We start from the raw sequence: 17,632 nt of genomic DNA on the forward strand, positions 1-17,632 counted from the left end.
TTCCAATATCCCATCTAGTCGTACTACCCAAGGTTTCATAAGTAAAACTATTCGATGAGGTAAAATGTTCACCTTCATGCAAATTGCAAATTCATCTCAGTATATGCATCAAGCATCAGTTTTAGATTCAAATATTAAGTCATGATTCAGTTCATAAGTATCCTGTGTATTGTCTCAATATTTTCCTAGTATTCCAACCAAATCAGTATCATTTGGGGATGAACGATCCCATGGGGGAGATATTGTAATACCCTAAGTTTTCATGTCATAAACCTCTTATTTTTTTATCATGAAATCAGATCCAACCTAAAGAAATTTTTATCCCTGAGTTGATAATCTCGTTTCAATCTTAGCCATATAGCTATTTTCATGAAAGTTCATGTACTCACAAATTAGTTTAGCATCCCACTACGTTGGGATTCAGTCATACAATTTATTCAGTTGTGCATGATAGCTTATATCCTCAGATTTCTCAATAATTTCAGCCTAATTAGCCATTTTTGAGGACGAATGTTCTCAAGGGGGAGATATTGTAATACCCCATAATTTCCAAGCTTATAGCTTCCAAAATTAATAATATTTATTCTATGTGGATTATTTAGATTTAGACTTTCCATTGTGTGAGAAGTTGAATAAGCTTTCCATCGATACCAAATTCGCCCAATTTCGTCACTCAGTGAAGGAGTTATGATGTTTTTAAGTTGACAATGTGCCACCTGGGCAGTCACCGCATTATGGAGGTGGCTAAATTCATAATTTTGATTTTCCAATGGTCCTCTATAATATTGGTGCATCGTGAAGAGTTTTATTTTCCCATTTGTCAATTTTTAGTAGTCCAATGCAATAGTGGCGCATCGCGCCAAAAGCCAAATGAAATTTCTATAAGGCACTGCAATGGTGGCACGTCGCATTGAAGTTCCAGGTCCCAATTGCTAAAATTTAGTGGGACGATGCGATAGCTCCACATCGCGGAGGCCCCCAATCTCCCAGTCATCATATTCCAGTGAGCCACCGCGATAGTGGCACGTCGTGGTGGCCTATTAAATCGGGACCCAGTTCATTTTTCCAGTTTGTCTAGAAGTTTAAAGAGGGTATTTGGGACTTTTCCCAAGCCCCCAATTCCATCCAAGCATAAGATTTAAGCCTATAACAAGCATTTTATGCTTATATTCATCAAAATTTCACTCAAACAAAACCCTAAGCTTCAACATTCAACTTCAAGAATCCCCAAGATTTCACCATTCTTTTCCCAAATCAATTCAAGATTAAAAGTTTCCAATTTAAGAATTCCAAGAATCATACTTCAAGAGCACAAATAGAATCTCAAAAGCAAACTTGTTTATCTAGTTCATAATCCAAGGTATGTAGGGTTATGAACAAGGATACTCCTTTCATCCTTGTGTCCACAACTTATTTTAAATTACCAAGTTATTTGATTTTATATGCTTTTCTATGAATTTGAAATTTGGGTTCATACCAAATGTTGCCATTTACAAGATTATGGAGTTCAAGAGAATTATAAGTTGAATTGCATGTCTATTTTCATATTTACATGCTTATTGTAGTAATTTCCAAATTTTGAGATTAATTTTCACTATTTTTATTATCAAGCATGATTATTATGATGCTTTTACATGAGTTTGATATATGGGTTGTTAAGCCCCAAGTTTATAGGTTGAGATTTTGAGAATTGTGATGCTTTAAGCATCCTATGAGTTAATTATTTCAGATTTTCTATAAAATTTTGATCTTTTGACCCTCAGATAAGTTTTAGAATCCACTTTACAGACTTACTATAGATTATAGAAAGCAAAATGGCTTCATTTATAGATTGATTAAGATAAATACATAACTGGTTTTGTAATAAACCATTATGCGAGTTATAAAGTGGTTTTCCAAAGAGATGAGCGTAGAAAAATAAAGGGAGTAGTATTTAGCACCAAGATGAGTATGATTCCAAGGTCTCATGTCCCAGAACTACGTGCCACCATAGGATTGAGATTAAGTGCCCATAGTGGGTAGATTTATGATCACTTAAGCTAAGGTTATACTCCCTGGCAAAAGTATGACACCTCTCCCCAATTCGAGGTTCCTTCTTTGGGAGTGAAAGACGTTGGACTCCATGTAGCACCCATGGTTTATGTCAGTTAAGAGAACCTCCCTTGCTGAATAACTTTTCCCTAAAAGTTTAAAAGCCTAACTACAATTATTTTAAGATAAAGTATTCTCCTTAATAGTAAAAGATGAAAAAAAAAGCTTTCAGAAAACTAAGAGTAAAGGCTCATAAGTTTTACTCAGATTATGCCTTACATAAAAGATAATAGCTACAAATTTCAGCTTTCAGATTTCAAATTCAGTAGTGAGTCTTTCTACACTTAGAAACAATGATTTAAAGGTAGAATACAAGTGTAACTTTTAGAACTAAATGTTATGGCTTATAGGATTTATAAAGTGTGTTTTACTTCTTATTGCTACATATTATAGTATTTAAGATATTCCAGCTTATGTGAGTCATTTACATTTAGCATACTTTGTTTGATAAATAATGATTATGAGATGATGTATTTTTATGCATTTCACCCCCATATACTCAGTACATTCTCAAAATGCTGATCCACATATACGTTTATGTGCTACATTATTTTATAATATAGGTACAAGTTGTAGTATGTACAGACGAAATCAGATAGTTGTAGATTCCAGCTACCAGATGACGAGTCCTCTTACTTTGAGGACTTTAGTTAGATGTCATTTAGGTACTTTACTTTCTTATTCATATGTATTGATTTATGGTAGTTGGATTCACTCCCCAGCTATCTATAGTCAGTACAGTAGAGGCTTCATAGATGTCAGTTAGAGTCAGTTCTATAAATTTCAATCCCTCTTTTCAGATTGTATCAGAATGTAAAATGGTATCAATTTTGTATTTTAATAGATTCCATTATTTTTATATTTTTGAATAGTAAATTCAGTACTTTATACATATCATTCAATTGCTAATGAGTTATGCCAATAGAAAGGTTAGCTTGGGACCACTTATGGACCTAAGCACCATATGACATCTCAAAATAGATTCTTGGGGCGTTACAAGTGCCAAGTAGGCTTAGTCACTAAATATATCAATATGTACCATGCCATCCCCCAAGCCTACTTTACCAGCTGAATAAAGTCCTATAGTGATCCTAACTTGACTGTCTGAAAACTATGGTAAAGAAAATATGGACAATCCTATGGTATTTGACGCGCATTGGTCGAACATCTCTTATAAGTGTGAGTGTCTCTTGACTATCCCTGCATTAACATGCATTATTTTATATAAGTGATAGGACTTCTTTATTGTGAGGGTACATGAGTTATATTACTAGCTGCTTACTTGTCTAGGTAGTGTAACTTGTGTATATGCATAGTTGTGTGTTGCTAATGTAATGCCATATTTTGATTCCCTTGTGTCACATTGTTGTGCTTTATGTATGCACATAGTTGCAATAGGAGAGGGTAATGTTTTTAAGCTTAAAGTGTAGTTTGACTGCCTTAGATTGCTTAGAGTTCTCCAAGTTAAGCGTCTTTGTTTTATTCTATTTCCTGGGGACATGCAAATGTTCTAAGTTGAGGGTGTTGATGAGATATGGATTCATAGCACTTTCAATTCTTAAAATTATGAAAATATGCAAGTTAGATTGGTTTATTACTTATACTGTAATTTTGTTATGTTTTAGTAGTAAATTAAGTTTTCGGACTATTCTATAAGAAAGGAGTCAAAGTGGAAGTTTTGGGCCACAAAAGTGGGCCTCTACGACCTGTATGTGCTACCAATGATTCTTAGGTAGTAAAGTAGGTGTTAGGAATTGAGATCCAGAGACTTATAAGGGTAGAAAAGATGACCCTGTAAGTTAAGGAGGGAACTTAAGACCTGTAGATGCCACCTACGGTCTATAAGAGATAGAGTAGGTTGTATAAGAGTCAAGTCTAGAGTGTTCAGGAGCTTCTGGAAGAAGGGGGTCACCTACATGGGCCACCTATAGCCTGTAGGTGGCCACCAATCTTGATTTTCCTTCTTTGTTTGAGACTTATTTCGAAGGGTTTCCTTGTAACCTATATATACTCTTTTGAAGTTTTTTTGTTATCTTACACACTCTATATACTTACAAACATATATTTAATTCCAGGATTCGATTTTGATCTTAGGATTGCATTTTATTGATTTTTATTGTTTATTCAATTAAAGACTTTGGGTTTTATCTATTGATTATTGTGATATTATTTGAATGTCTTTAATTATGAATTCCTTTGATCATATTACAAACATGAGTAGATAATTTCCTTAACTAGGGTTGTGGGAACCCTGGAGAAATAACAAAGTAGGGTTAATGTTTAATCCTTCAAATAGTTTTTGATGCATGCATTATGGTTTTCTTCATAATTTTAGCTTTCTCAATAGTTGAAAACGTTAGGATCCAGCTTGTATTCACTACAAACTTAAAAGGAGGTGTAGATTGGGAAATAGAGATCACAAAAGTGATTTGGGGTTAATTTCCAAAATAAGCTTACTTGTATTATCTTTTTAAGATGATAAACTTACATTTAATCAAATTGAGAGCGAAAGGAGATAGTTGAAATTGGGGTCCAAGTTAGGATTAGCAAGGCGATACTCTAAGACCAAGGGTCTTTAATTATGAATTCCTTTGATCGTATTACAAACATGAGTATCTAATTCCCTTAACTAGGGTTGTGGGAACCCTAGAGAAATAACAAAGTAAGGGTAATATTTAATCCTTTTAGATAGTTATTGATGCATGCATTATGGTTTTCTTTATAATTTTAGCTTTCTCAATAGTTGCAAACATTAGGATCCAGCTTGTATTCACTACAAACTTGAGAGGGTGGTCGAGATCGGGAAAGGTGATCACAAAAGTGATTGGGGGTTAGTTGCCAAAAGAAGCTTACCTGTATTATCTACTTAAGATGATGAACTTTCATCAAATAAACTTGAGAGTGAAAAGAGATAGTTGAAACTAGGGTCCAAGTTAAAATTAGTAAGGAGACACTCTAAGATCGAGGGGAGATGAGTTAAGTTCACCAAAGTATGCTGAGAGGTGATTGGTGATAACTAACTCACTAGATTCTACATGCACAACCATTTTATGGTTGGATTGAGCACGAGAAGCCGACAACATTAGAAGATAGGGGAACACAATCCTAGTGTTTGTTTCTGAATATTTACAACCAAATATTTTGAGTTCTATTACTTATTTGAGATTACTACTATAAATCCCCCCATTTACTTTCCATTATGTGGAAAATTGAATAAGCTTTTCATCAATACTAAATTTGCTTACTTCCGACACTCAGTGAATGAGTTATAACATTTTTAAGTTGATAGTGTGCCACCTGGGCAGTCACCGCATCGCGGAGGTGGCTAAATTCATAGTTGTCATTTTCCAGTGGACCTCCGCGATATTGGTGCCTCGCGGAGAGGTCCATTTTCCCATTTGTCAATTTCAAGTAGTCCCATGCTATAGTGGCACTTCGCGCCGAAAGCCAAAGTGGCATTTCTATAAGGCACCACGACTGTGGCGCGTTGCGTTGAAGTTCCAATTCCCAAATACTGGCTGCAGCTGAATTGGCCATTGGGTTATCCAGAATGACAGCTGGTCCTTCATTTTGAGCAGCAACTGATTGAGCAAGAGTAGTGAATGTAAGTCTAAACTCGGCATGAGAAATGTGTTTGGATCTGCTTGGACGGGCTAAGGGGCTGACTGATTTCCAGTTCTCTTTTTAGGAGGCATGTATTGTAGATAGAAGAGAAATGAATTAGACTGGGAAGCTAATTTCAAGCTTATGCTCACTGGCTTGACATGAATACTGAAAGAAGGGAAACTATTCCTAAAATATCTCATAGCCTCCTATATATAAATGTGGTGTGCAATACACCCATGTACAAGACTTTACTAGATGCGGCGTTCAGACTTCCTAGAACTCTATTGAAACTTAGGCTCTGATACTATGTTTGTAACGCCACGAATCTGGTATTTGGAATGCAACATGGTGCTCATGACCCTGAAAGACAACAAGCTAATGGATGACTAATATCTGTACCTAAACACTGCATAATATATTGTATAAATGTGGAAATAAAGGATGAAAGGCCATAAGGTTCAAAATTGAGACATAATATCTGATAAAATATAACATCTAGGTGGGGTATGAAATACCCAAAACAACTGAAATAAACTGTCTGAACATGATAGTCTGAAAGGCCTCTAACTATATGAGTTAGGAGTTGATGGGATATGTCCCCAGCTAACTCCATCTACTAAAAGCTAAATTGAATTAATGAAATAACTAATAATAGCATCCTCGAATGGTGAGGACTCACTGCTAAATATGGATGCTACTGATGCTCTGGAGCTCATGCTTCTGAACCTATAGTATAAAACACCATAGGGCAAATGCGTTAGTACGATTGAATGTACTGGTATACATGTAAGGTAGGCTGTGCAAAGGGTTTACATGTATGAACTATACTAACTGACTGGATAACATGAACGTGAGAATGCATGCATGAATACATAATAGCTGTAACTGAGTTCATGATAACATGATTACTGAGCCTGAGTACTGATAACATGAGATACTGATAGCTATATAACTGAAATAACTGATATTAAGTGACTGTATCTAAAAGTCTAGATTCTGATAGAACTAGTTGAGTTCTGTACTGTTCTGAGTTGGCTATATCTGACAGTCCTAAATTCTACAGAACTATCTTAGTTCTACTACTGACACTGAATAATTGTATCTGACAGTCCTAATTCTGTAACTGAAATTATGGGAAGTAGTCATGTAATTGACATGCCCCAAATAATGCACTATAGCTGAGTTGGGGTCCAATCTATAACTCTAACTGGAAGGGTGTCAATACCGCACCATTGGTAAGGAGAATCTGTGAGAACCCTCATATAATAGGTAACTCTAGTGATAACGGTGGGGAACCTCATATAACAGGCTAAGCCACCTCATCTACCCTCATATAACAGGCTATGATGTCTCAACCTACATTAGCTACGTAGTTCAGGAACACAATTCTAAGAAGCACACACTCGTATAATAGGTAAGTTCCCATCCTTGGTTCACTCGGTGCTAATTCCTACTCCCATCTAAATAAACACTGAACAAGATTAACTGAACTGGACTAGACTGAGTTCATTAAAATCCGTGGACTGACATAATACTATATAGATCTAATAACAATCTGAGACTTCTGAGATTACTGGATTACTGAGATTTACTGGAATTTATAAGATTACTGGACTGATACTAAATTCACTAAGTTTTCCTGAGTCACATGACTAACTGAGTTCTAGGGATCATGGCTTGACTAAGAGTATCAGGGAAACATGACACTGCCTATAGGCACACAGTTTAATTGTTGGGTTCAAGTACCCCCTGGACTCGATAGCATAAAAGTAATTCATGGGATGAGTTCTAAAGCACAATAATGGCTACGCATATATCCATAATCCATTGACTATGACATTTCATCAAACGCTTGACATGCATGAACTTGTATATGAATGGGGATTTCACATTATCATACTTGTATGGCACTTTTCGTTCACATAGGTATTTAGTCAAACATATGGGGAGCATGCTTTGGTTATACAATCATCAACACATCTAATAATCATGGATACATCAATCAACTTGTAAATTGAAGGGTTTATCATAACTATCGCATAATTCATCATATATTAGAATCAATTCTTGTAATTAATAGTCTATAACATGGAACAAAGCCAAACAACAACGTGAACATCAATTTTCAATTCAATCAAATCATGAACATTCATAAATATACAAATCTTGGATTTTGAAATGCGATTCTTGAGCTTCATGGATGAAAGAGACCCATGAATCAACACATAACATACTTGAGTTAATGAATCTGGAAGGATTGATGGAGAGTTCTTATGATTTAGCCCTTGAATTTGAGAGCTAGGGTTTCTTGGCTTGAGAGAAAGCAACTAAATTTGGTAAAAAATATAGTGAATAATGATATCCTTAGGTCATGTAGGGTTTAATTTCGCGGTTAAGGCTGAACTAAAAGCATGGGAAAAGACCCATCTAACCCTGGATGCATCTTTTAAATTTTGGGAAAATTTTTCGACCTGGACCCCTGGCGCAACGTGGTGCTATCGCGCAGTATCACTAGAATTTAACAATTGGGAAATTAAACGATGGCGCGATGCGGGACTATTGCGGAGCTTCATTGGTATTTGAAAATAGGGATTTGGGAACCCTCTGCGATACGGTGAAATCGCAGAGTTTTACTGGAAATTGACAATTGTCATTTTGGCTTATGGCGTTATGCACCACTGTTTGAGATGATGGTGTTTTACAACTGAACCTTTAAATCGCCATAACTTCTTACCCGGTTGTCGGATTTAGGCAATTTTGATATCGATGGAAAGCTTATTGAATTTTCCACGTAACTAAAAGTGAAAAATCTAGTAAATTCCCTATATAATTAGTTAGGAAACTTTGGGGTTTTACAAAACGTGTTGGAGAAACATAATTTTCGGATCAAGGAAAATATAATGATTTTCTTCCTTTACTAGGAGATCATTGCGCATTCTTTGAATATATGTTGAAATCTTATTTGTGAAGCATTCCATTTTGGTCACAATAGGAAGCTGTCCCTTATCCCGAATTTATGGGGCTACTTGTCGAGATCTTTAAATTTTTGTGGCTAAACTATTTTCAATAGGTAGAGCACTCCACTAGATGGTAAGTTGTGATCAACATAGAAAGAAGTAGTTGAAATGATATTTTCCGCATTATTGAAGACATGTCTTTAATAGCTTAACCTATATGAGATGGTTACACACTTCAATATGGTGCATGATTGATCGAAAATTCTAAGTTCAAGTATCATTCCATCGATAATCATAAGAAATTTCACACGCCAATGGAAAAAGACTTCCCCATCTCCCACCTCAGTCCACTATCAAATTAGTATCACAAAGCTCCACCTTTACAAATTTTATAACACAAGCAATAGCAATAACAATGATAAGAGAAACTCAAGGCACATAAATTGAACTAATGAAACCAGGATACTCACAAGTTATAGATTATTTAATCTATTAAAAGCTAGTGTTCGACTCTCAAACTCTTGCAAGACATTTTCCCTGGCCCATGCTTCCCAATATTGATTTTCCTCAACAATACTCAAATCCATAGAAGCAACACTACTGTAGTCTATTCGCTAGCTTGTATTCTTCAATGATTTCTTCTATGCTCACTCAAAAATTCTTTTTTCTATGTTTTTCAATTACTTTAAATTTGACAAGCTATATGCCTAACAAATCCTCATTATCTTTACCCCCTACTTCTTTTGCCTTCAATCGTCTATTGTAAATACATCTAATTGAGGATCGAACGTCTTTTGTTATTTTCTTCTTTCTTTTGTTCATCTTTGGTGGCAAAAATCTTTTAAATAGTATTACATAAAACAGAAAACCAGATTTCATTAGGTAAGAAAGATGGAGGGAAACAATGTGCATTTCTAAAGAATATTATTATTTGTACTAGAGTAGTTTATCTCCATCCTATGATATAAACTGCTTGTACAACTTTGATAAGATGTTGAGCTTGTTTCTTTTGAATTTCATATATTTTTATACCTTCATAACTACTTCCAAAAGCTGCCCGAGCGATCAATTACTGAAGGTGAGCCCATACATCTATCTTATGTGAGCCTCCAACTGGAACACCATCTTATATTTTCTCAGAATCACACTATAGCTCACATAAAAGTCTAGAATTATATGATGTTCGTTAACATGGTGAAAGGTGACAAATGGTAATGACTCTTAACACTTAAATAGAATTTAGAATATAGATGTATGGATGCAATCACCAACTAGTTTTGATATGGAACTACTAAACTAATATATGTCTAATGGACTAAAGGTGTCAAGCCTAAACTGACGGGTGACCTTTGAGAGACAGTCAAGCCTAATCTGATGAGTAACTTATCATATCCTATGCTGGATACGTAGTTCTGGAGTATACGGACTGCTACTAACGACTCTGCCTATCTGATGGGGAAGCCTCCATCCCTATACTCGCTCGGTGCTAAATCCTACTCCCAACTGAAAGACACTAAAATACTAGCGTGTTCTGAGTTTAACTAACTGATATTTGACTATTTTAATAATTCTCATAGTATGTTCTAAAGACTATTCTGTAATGTACTGAGACTAGACTACATGAATAACTATGGTTTTTGGGTATTCAATACCCCAGGACTCAAAAACAACAATGGTAAAATAACACTAAATCTTGGGGGAGAAAGCATGAAGGCTTTTATTAAATCAATCACTCTCGTAGGTATTTTATCAAACACTTATAGTTCATGGTTTAAAACAATCATAGAAATGTCATGGAACTCATAGAAATAGAATGGATTCAACATAATAGTATTAAATCATGGTTTAATTCAAATAAATAATAATATTGAAATATGGAGGATTGAATAACAACAATAATTTCATTAAATCATGGTATAAAATCAATAGTACATCGAGATTCATGAGTGAAATAACAATTTCAAATCAATTAACTTGCAAATATCAAAATTTTATAATCTGAATAGGATACTTAACTCTATGGATAATATCTAACTTACCTGGGATAATGAATTTAGGAGGATTGATGGAGAGTTATTGAGATTGACCTTGATTCTTGAGAGCGAGAATTTGTATTTTAGAGAGAAAGCTCTTGAATTTGGGGGAAATTTTAGTGAATAATGAAGTAATAGGTTAATTAGGGGGAGATTTCATGTTAAAGGCTATCTGGGGTGAGGGTAAAACAACTTTAATTCCCTCAGATTTAAAACTTGGAATTACTAAAAATTCTTGATTTTGTAGGCTGGTGGTGTGTCACTGGAATTGGACAATTTGAAAAATGCGCAATGGCGCGACGCGGTGCAATTGCATTGCCACCTTGTTTATGACCTATAATCTAACCACTATGCGGTGGTATCACGTGGGATCACTAGAAATTGACAATTTGAACTGAGCCTATGGCGCGATGCACCAATATCGCAGAGGCCCACTGGTTTTTGACAATTGTCATTAAGACTGGCTTCGTGATGCGCTAAGGGTCAAAATAATGGTGTTTAATGACTTAAACTTAAAATTGCCATAAGTTCTTACCCAGTTATCGGATTTGGGCGAATTTTATATAGGTGGAAAGATAATTCAATTTGCTACGCAATAATAGACTCTAAAATGAAAAATAATGAGTTTTTCAAAAATTTTATTTATAAATACTCATATAATGGGACTTAAATTATGCAAAGGAAATGCGGGGTATTACAACATCTCCCCCTTGGGATCATTCATCCTCGAATGAGACTAGTTAAGCTGAGGGAAAACTGACGGACTGAGCTTGCACATAGAACATGCATATATGATGCATGGAATGCATGACTGAACTTACTCATGAATGAACGACTGACATAAACATGATGTGCAACTGAAACTGAGCATGATAGAGAGATATCTTAAGAAGATTAGTACCTTATACTGAATATGGATTTGCGGAGAAAAGATGAGGGAACTTGGTCTGCATATCTTCTTCATCTTCCCAAGTGGCTCGCTCAACAGACTAATTCTGCCAAAGAACTTTGACCAAGGGAACTTCTTTGTTCCTTAGTCTACGAATTTGATGATCAAGAATTTCGACTGGAACTTTCTCAAAGAAAAGAAGACTATTCTGAATATATACACTTAGTAAGGGAACAACTATAGCTAGATCACCAATCCACTTTTTCAACAATGAGACATAGAACACTGGTGTACTTAGGCTAAATATGAAGGAAACTCAAGATCGTAAGCTACCTTCCGAAATGACTGATAATTCTGAAGGGATTGATATATCGAGGTCTGAGTTTCCCTTACCTAATCTCTTCACTCCCTTTATGGGAGAGATTTTCAAGTACACAAAATCACCGACCTCAAACTCGAGATCCTTTCTACTCACATCAGTATACGATTTCAATCAGCTCTAGCAGCCCTAATACTTTCTCTGATCAACTGAACCCTCAGTAACGTATCAAACACCAAGTCAGGCCCTACTATTGCAGCCATACTTAGTTCAAACTAACCAATTAGAGATCTACATCTCCTACCATAAAGAGCCTCAAACGGAGCTATCTGGATAATGGGATGATAACTATTATCGTATGTGAATTCAATCAAAGGAAAGTGGTCATCCCAACTACCTTTAAAATCAACTACACATGCTCTCAACATATCTTCTAGAGTCTGAATGTTCTATTTTGCTTGACTATATCTCTGAGGATAGAAAGTTGTACTGAGATGGACTTAGGTACCCAGACCCTTTTAGAATACTTTCCAGAAGTAAGAGGTAAACTAGGTACCTCTATCTGAGATGATAGATAAGGGAACACCGTGCAATCTGAGAAACTCTCTGAGATAGAGTTTGGCATAGTCCTCAGTTGAATAAGAGGTATGGATTGGTAAGAAATGAGCTAATTTGGTCATCCTAGCTACAATAACCCAAATAGAATCATGCTGATGAGGAGTACGAGAAAAACCTATCACAAAGTCCATGGACCATTTCCTAGTGGTAATACTGAACTCCTGCATAGACCCACTAGGCTTTTGGTGCACAATCTTAACTTACTGGTACATAGAACATTTAGCTACAAACTATGTAATATCTCTCTTCATCCTACTCCACCAATAGATCTTCCATAAAATATGGTACATTGTAGTGGTCCCTGGATGAATAAAGTAACGCATACCATGCACTTTTGCAAGAATTCATTGGCTCAAATCATCTACACCAGGAACACACAATCTACCCTGACAATGCAAAATACTATCTCCCCCTTGGGAGAAAACCTTCACTTTCTGATCTCTGACTGCTTCTTTTAACTTAACTAGACTAGGATATCTATCCTTTTTTCCATCACCTCAGAAACTAGAGATGATTCTTACCTACTTTGCATCCACATACTACCTTCTGCTGAATCGAGTAAGCGAACAGCTAGTTGGGCAAGCTGATGAACTTCCTGAGCTAACTTTTTCTTGCCATCCTCAACATGAGCAACACTACCTATAGACATTTTACTGAGAGCATCAGCCACTATATTGGCCTTTCCCAGATGATATAAAACAGTAATTTCATTATCTTTTAACAACTCTAAACACCTGCTCTGACACAGATTTAAATCTTTCTGAGAGAACACATACTGCAGGCTCTTATGGTCAGTGAATACATCAAAATGCACCACATACAAGTAATTCCTCTAAATATTTAAAGCGAATACTACTGTTGCTAACTCAAGATCATGATTCAAATAATTTTTCTCATGGGGTTTAAGTTCTCTGGAGGCATAGGCTATAACCTTATCTCTCTTCATGAGACACAACCCAAATCTACTTTGGATGCATCACAGTACACAACAAACCCATATGAACTATCTGGCAAAGTATGAACTGGGGCTGAGGTGAGTCAAGTCTTCAACTCCTGAAAACTCTTCTCACAGGAATTTAACCACTAAAACTTAACTTTCTTTCGAGTCAATCTGGACATGGGGGATGCAATAAAAGAAAATCTTTTAATAAATCGATGGTAATAGCTAGCTAAATCTAAGAAACTCCTGATGTCTGATGGAGAGATAGGTCTAGGATAGTTTCTCACCACTTCAGTCTTTTGAGGATCAAATGTAATGCCATCAATGAAAATAATATGGCCAAGAAAAGCTACTGATCTTAGATAGAATTCACACTTATTGAATTTGGCAAACAACTGATGGGCTTTAAGAGTCCGCAATACTATTCGGAAATGGTCTGTATGGTTATTTTCTCTATGGGAGTAAACAAGAATGCCATCACTGAAGACTATAACGAATATTTCCAAGTACTGCTTGAACACTCGATTTATCAAGTCCATAAAGGTTGCTGGGGCATTTGTGAGACCAAAGAATTTGACTAGAAATTCAAAGTGACGATATCGAGTTCGAAAAGCTGTTTTTGGAATGTCACATTCCTTGACTCTAAGTTGATGATTGCCTTATCTAAGGTCTATCTTTGAAAAATAGCTAGAACCCAGAAGATGATCAAACAAGTCATTAATTCTAGAAAGTGGATATTTGTTCTTGACTGTGACTTTGTTCAACTGACGGTAGTCAATAAATATTCAGAGAGAATTGTCTTTCTTACGCACGAATAAAACTTATGCGTCCCACGAGGAGATGCTGGGTTTGATGAATCCCTTATCTAGAAGATCCTTTAACTATTTTTTTAACTCCTTGAGTTCTGCTAGAGCCATTCTATATGGCGGAATAGATATAGGCTGAGTATCTATAAGAAGGTCTATTATGAAGTAAATTTCCCTTTCGAGAGAAACTTCGGGAAGATCTTCAGGGACTACATCTAGAAAATCCCTCACTACTGAACTAGACTTAAGGGTTGGAATTTCTGAATTTAAGTCTTTGACTTGAACAAGATTGTAAATACACCTCTTCGATATCATCTTTCTCGCTCTAAGGTGCAAAATCAAATGACCCCTAAGAGCTGTGGTACTATCCCTCCATTCAAGGACTAGTTCATTTAGGAACTAAAAATGAACTATTCTATTTCTACAATCAACTAAGGCATAACATGAGTGGAGCCAATCCATATCGAGAATGACATCAAAATCCGCTATCTCTAACTCCACAAGATCAACTGAAGTAACTTTTTGAGATATTATGATCAGACAGTTCCTGTATACTTGCCTGGCTACACTGAAAACACCTACTAAGGTAGACACTGAAAAGGGCTCTATTAGAGTTTTAGGACCAACTCTAAAATTGATGGCTTTATATGGAGTTACAAAAGAAAGAGAAGCTCCAGGGTCTAGTAAGGCATAAATATATAAGTGAAAGACCTGCAACGTATTAGTAACTATATCAGGAGAATTTTCCTGATCTTGGCGGGAATGAAGAGCATATAATCTGTTTGAACGCTAACTACTGGTAGCACTGGAAGTGGCACCCTACTGATTTGGGCGACCAGATGGAACTGACGACTGATTGGACTGGCCCTATTGGTGCACATACCTACCTTTTTGAGCAACTACCCGACATTCCCAAATCTGATGGCCTGGCTTGCCACACCCGAAGCACACATCATTTCTCGCTTTATACTCACTCTAATGATTTTTGCCATATTTTTGACATAAAGGATTTGTACGAGAACTGATAACACTAACCTGGGACTTAGAGCCTGGTGCTCTATCCTTATTGTTGTTTCTAAATTTAGGTACGGGAGCACTGGATGAAGAGGGTGCTAGGGTTGAATACCTTTGATAAAACTGAGGACTGTTATCACCCTCTAACTTTGGCTGACTGAAGTTAAAAATACCCGTCTTAGCCCTCTTGTTTCCTCTCTCTCTCTCTTTAATATTTTGCTTCTCTATCTGTTAATCATAGACCATCAGCCTAGACAAGTCCATCTCACTATTAGCATTATGGTCCTGCATTCCTTGACCACACTATCAGATACACCGACACAAACTTACTCATCTTAGACCTGTTATCAGAAACCACATGAGGAGCATATCTAGCTAACTGATAAAACTTGAGGGAATAATCCCTTACGTTCATACTGCCCTGCCTCAAGTTATAAATTCTAACACTTTGGCCTCCTTCAAATCTATTGGGAAGAATTTGTCTAAGAAAGTTGTGGCAAACTCTTCCCACTCTACAGGCCCTACATCTACACCCTTATCAACCTTTCACTGCATAAAATAAGTATGGGCTATATCCTGTAACTAGTATGCAACCAACTTAGCACTTTGACTAGATGCCGCCCCCATAGAATTTGTTACCTTCTGAACCATATCTAAGAATTCATGTGGATTTTTTTCAGACTTTGATATCATGAAAGAAGGAGGATTCATCCGAGAAAAATTATGAATTCTAGTTGGAGCATTTTGGCCACTGGGTTGGCTAGAACAGCGGCTGGCCATTCATTCTGTGCTGCTAAAGAGTTTGCTAGAGTAGTGAACGTAGCTCTAAATTCTACATGAGAGATATACTCATCCAGAGGATCTGCCTGGATGGGCTGAGGAGCTAGCTAGTTTCCTATTCTTCTTTTGTTCTTATTGGGAGGCATGTTCTATAAATGGAATAAATTAATAGATCAGAAAGGGAGTTTAACTTGAGCTCATGCTCACTCGCATGACATGAACACTGAAAGAATGGAAACTTTTTCCTAAACATCTTGTAGCCTCCTGCCCATAAGTGTGGCGTGCTACACACCCATGCACAAGTCTCTGCTTGATGCGACTTTTGGACTTTCTAGGACACTTTAAAACCTTAGGCTCTGATACCAAGTTTGTAATGCGCCAAGAGTATACCCTAGGCGTCATATGGTGCTTATAGTCTTGAGGGACCACAAGCTAACCCGTGAGCTGGTACCTGCTATGAGCACTGGATAACATAATCATAAATATTGAAGAATACTGACAAGCTATGAGGTTTTAATAACTGAATTCAAAATTGAAATATGAGTATATAGAAATAACTGACTGAATTTGATAAAATACTGATAAACTGGATAACTAACTGTAATGTCTAAATACTAAATCACTAACTCTAATGTATGATAAGCCTCTAAAATAGAATGACTGTGAGTTGATTGGACAGGCTCCAACTAACTCCAACTAACTATTAAATCGAGATATGAAATAAAGTAAGCCTGCCCTCAAAGTATGAGGACTCAACGCTGCTACTGCTGAGGATTTGATAAGTCCAATCATTAGCTTAGAACTAAGCATCAGAATTTATGATATAATACATCATAGCATAAAAGAAAGGGTATGCGATCAGTACTTTGAATGTACTAGTATGCCAAATGAGGTAGGTTGATATAAATGATTTCATGAACAGAACTAATAATTAACTGAATATATATATATAAAGCATAGAGTACTAAATATAGACCATGAAATCAATAGGTATTGGGAATATATGGAAATCTTTAAATACTGAATATGCATAAAAATCCATAAATACCAAAGATACGTGAACATCTGTAGATACTGAGGATGCATGACCAAGCATATAACATGAACTGAGTAAAATCTGTAAACCAAAATACTAAAATAACTGGAATCTGTATGCTTTGGTCAAACAACACTAAGACTGAATAACTGAACTAAGACTGTAACTGAGACTGTATCTGAGACTATGGAAGGTATCATCTAACCGACATTTCCCAATTTGAGCTAATCGGGATCCAACTTTTAAACCCAGTTAGAAGGGTGTCAATATCGTGCCTCGGGTACTAATACTGGCTATGTGGATCCACTAAAATAATACAATATCCAAATGACTAAGGGTGTCAAGCCTGAACTAATGGGTGACCCTGCGAGATAGTCAAGCCTAATCTGACGGGTGACTTCTCATATCCTATGCTGGCTACGAAGTTATAGAGTATAGGGACTGCTATTAATGACTCTGCCTATCTGATGGGGAAGCCGCCATCCCTACACTGGCTCGGTGCTAAATCCTACTCTCAGCTGAAAGACACTAAAATACTAGACT

The sequence above is a fragment of the Capsicum annuum genome, chromosome 5, assembly GCF_002878395.1.
Source record: "Capsicum annuum cultivar UCD-10X-F1 chromosome 5, UCD10Xv1.1, whole genome shotgun sequence".
NCBI lineage: Eukaryota > Viridiplantae > Streptophyta > Magnoliopsida > Solanales > Solanaceae > Capsicum > Capsicum annuum.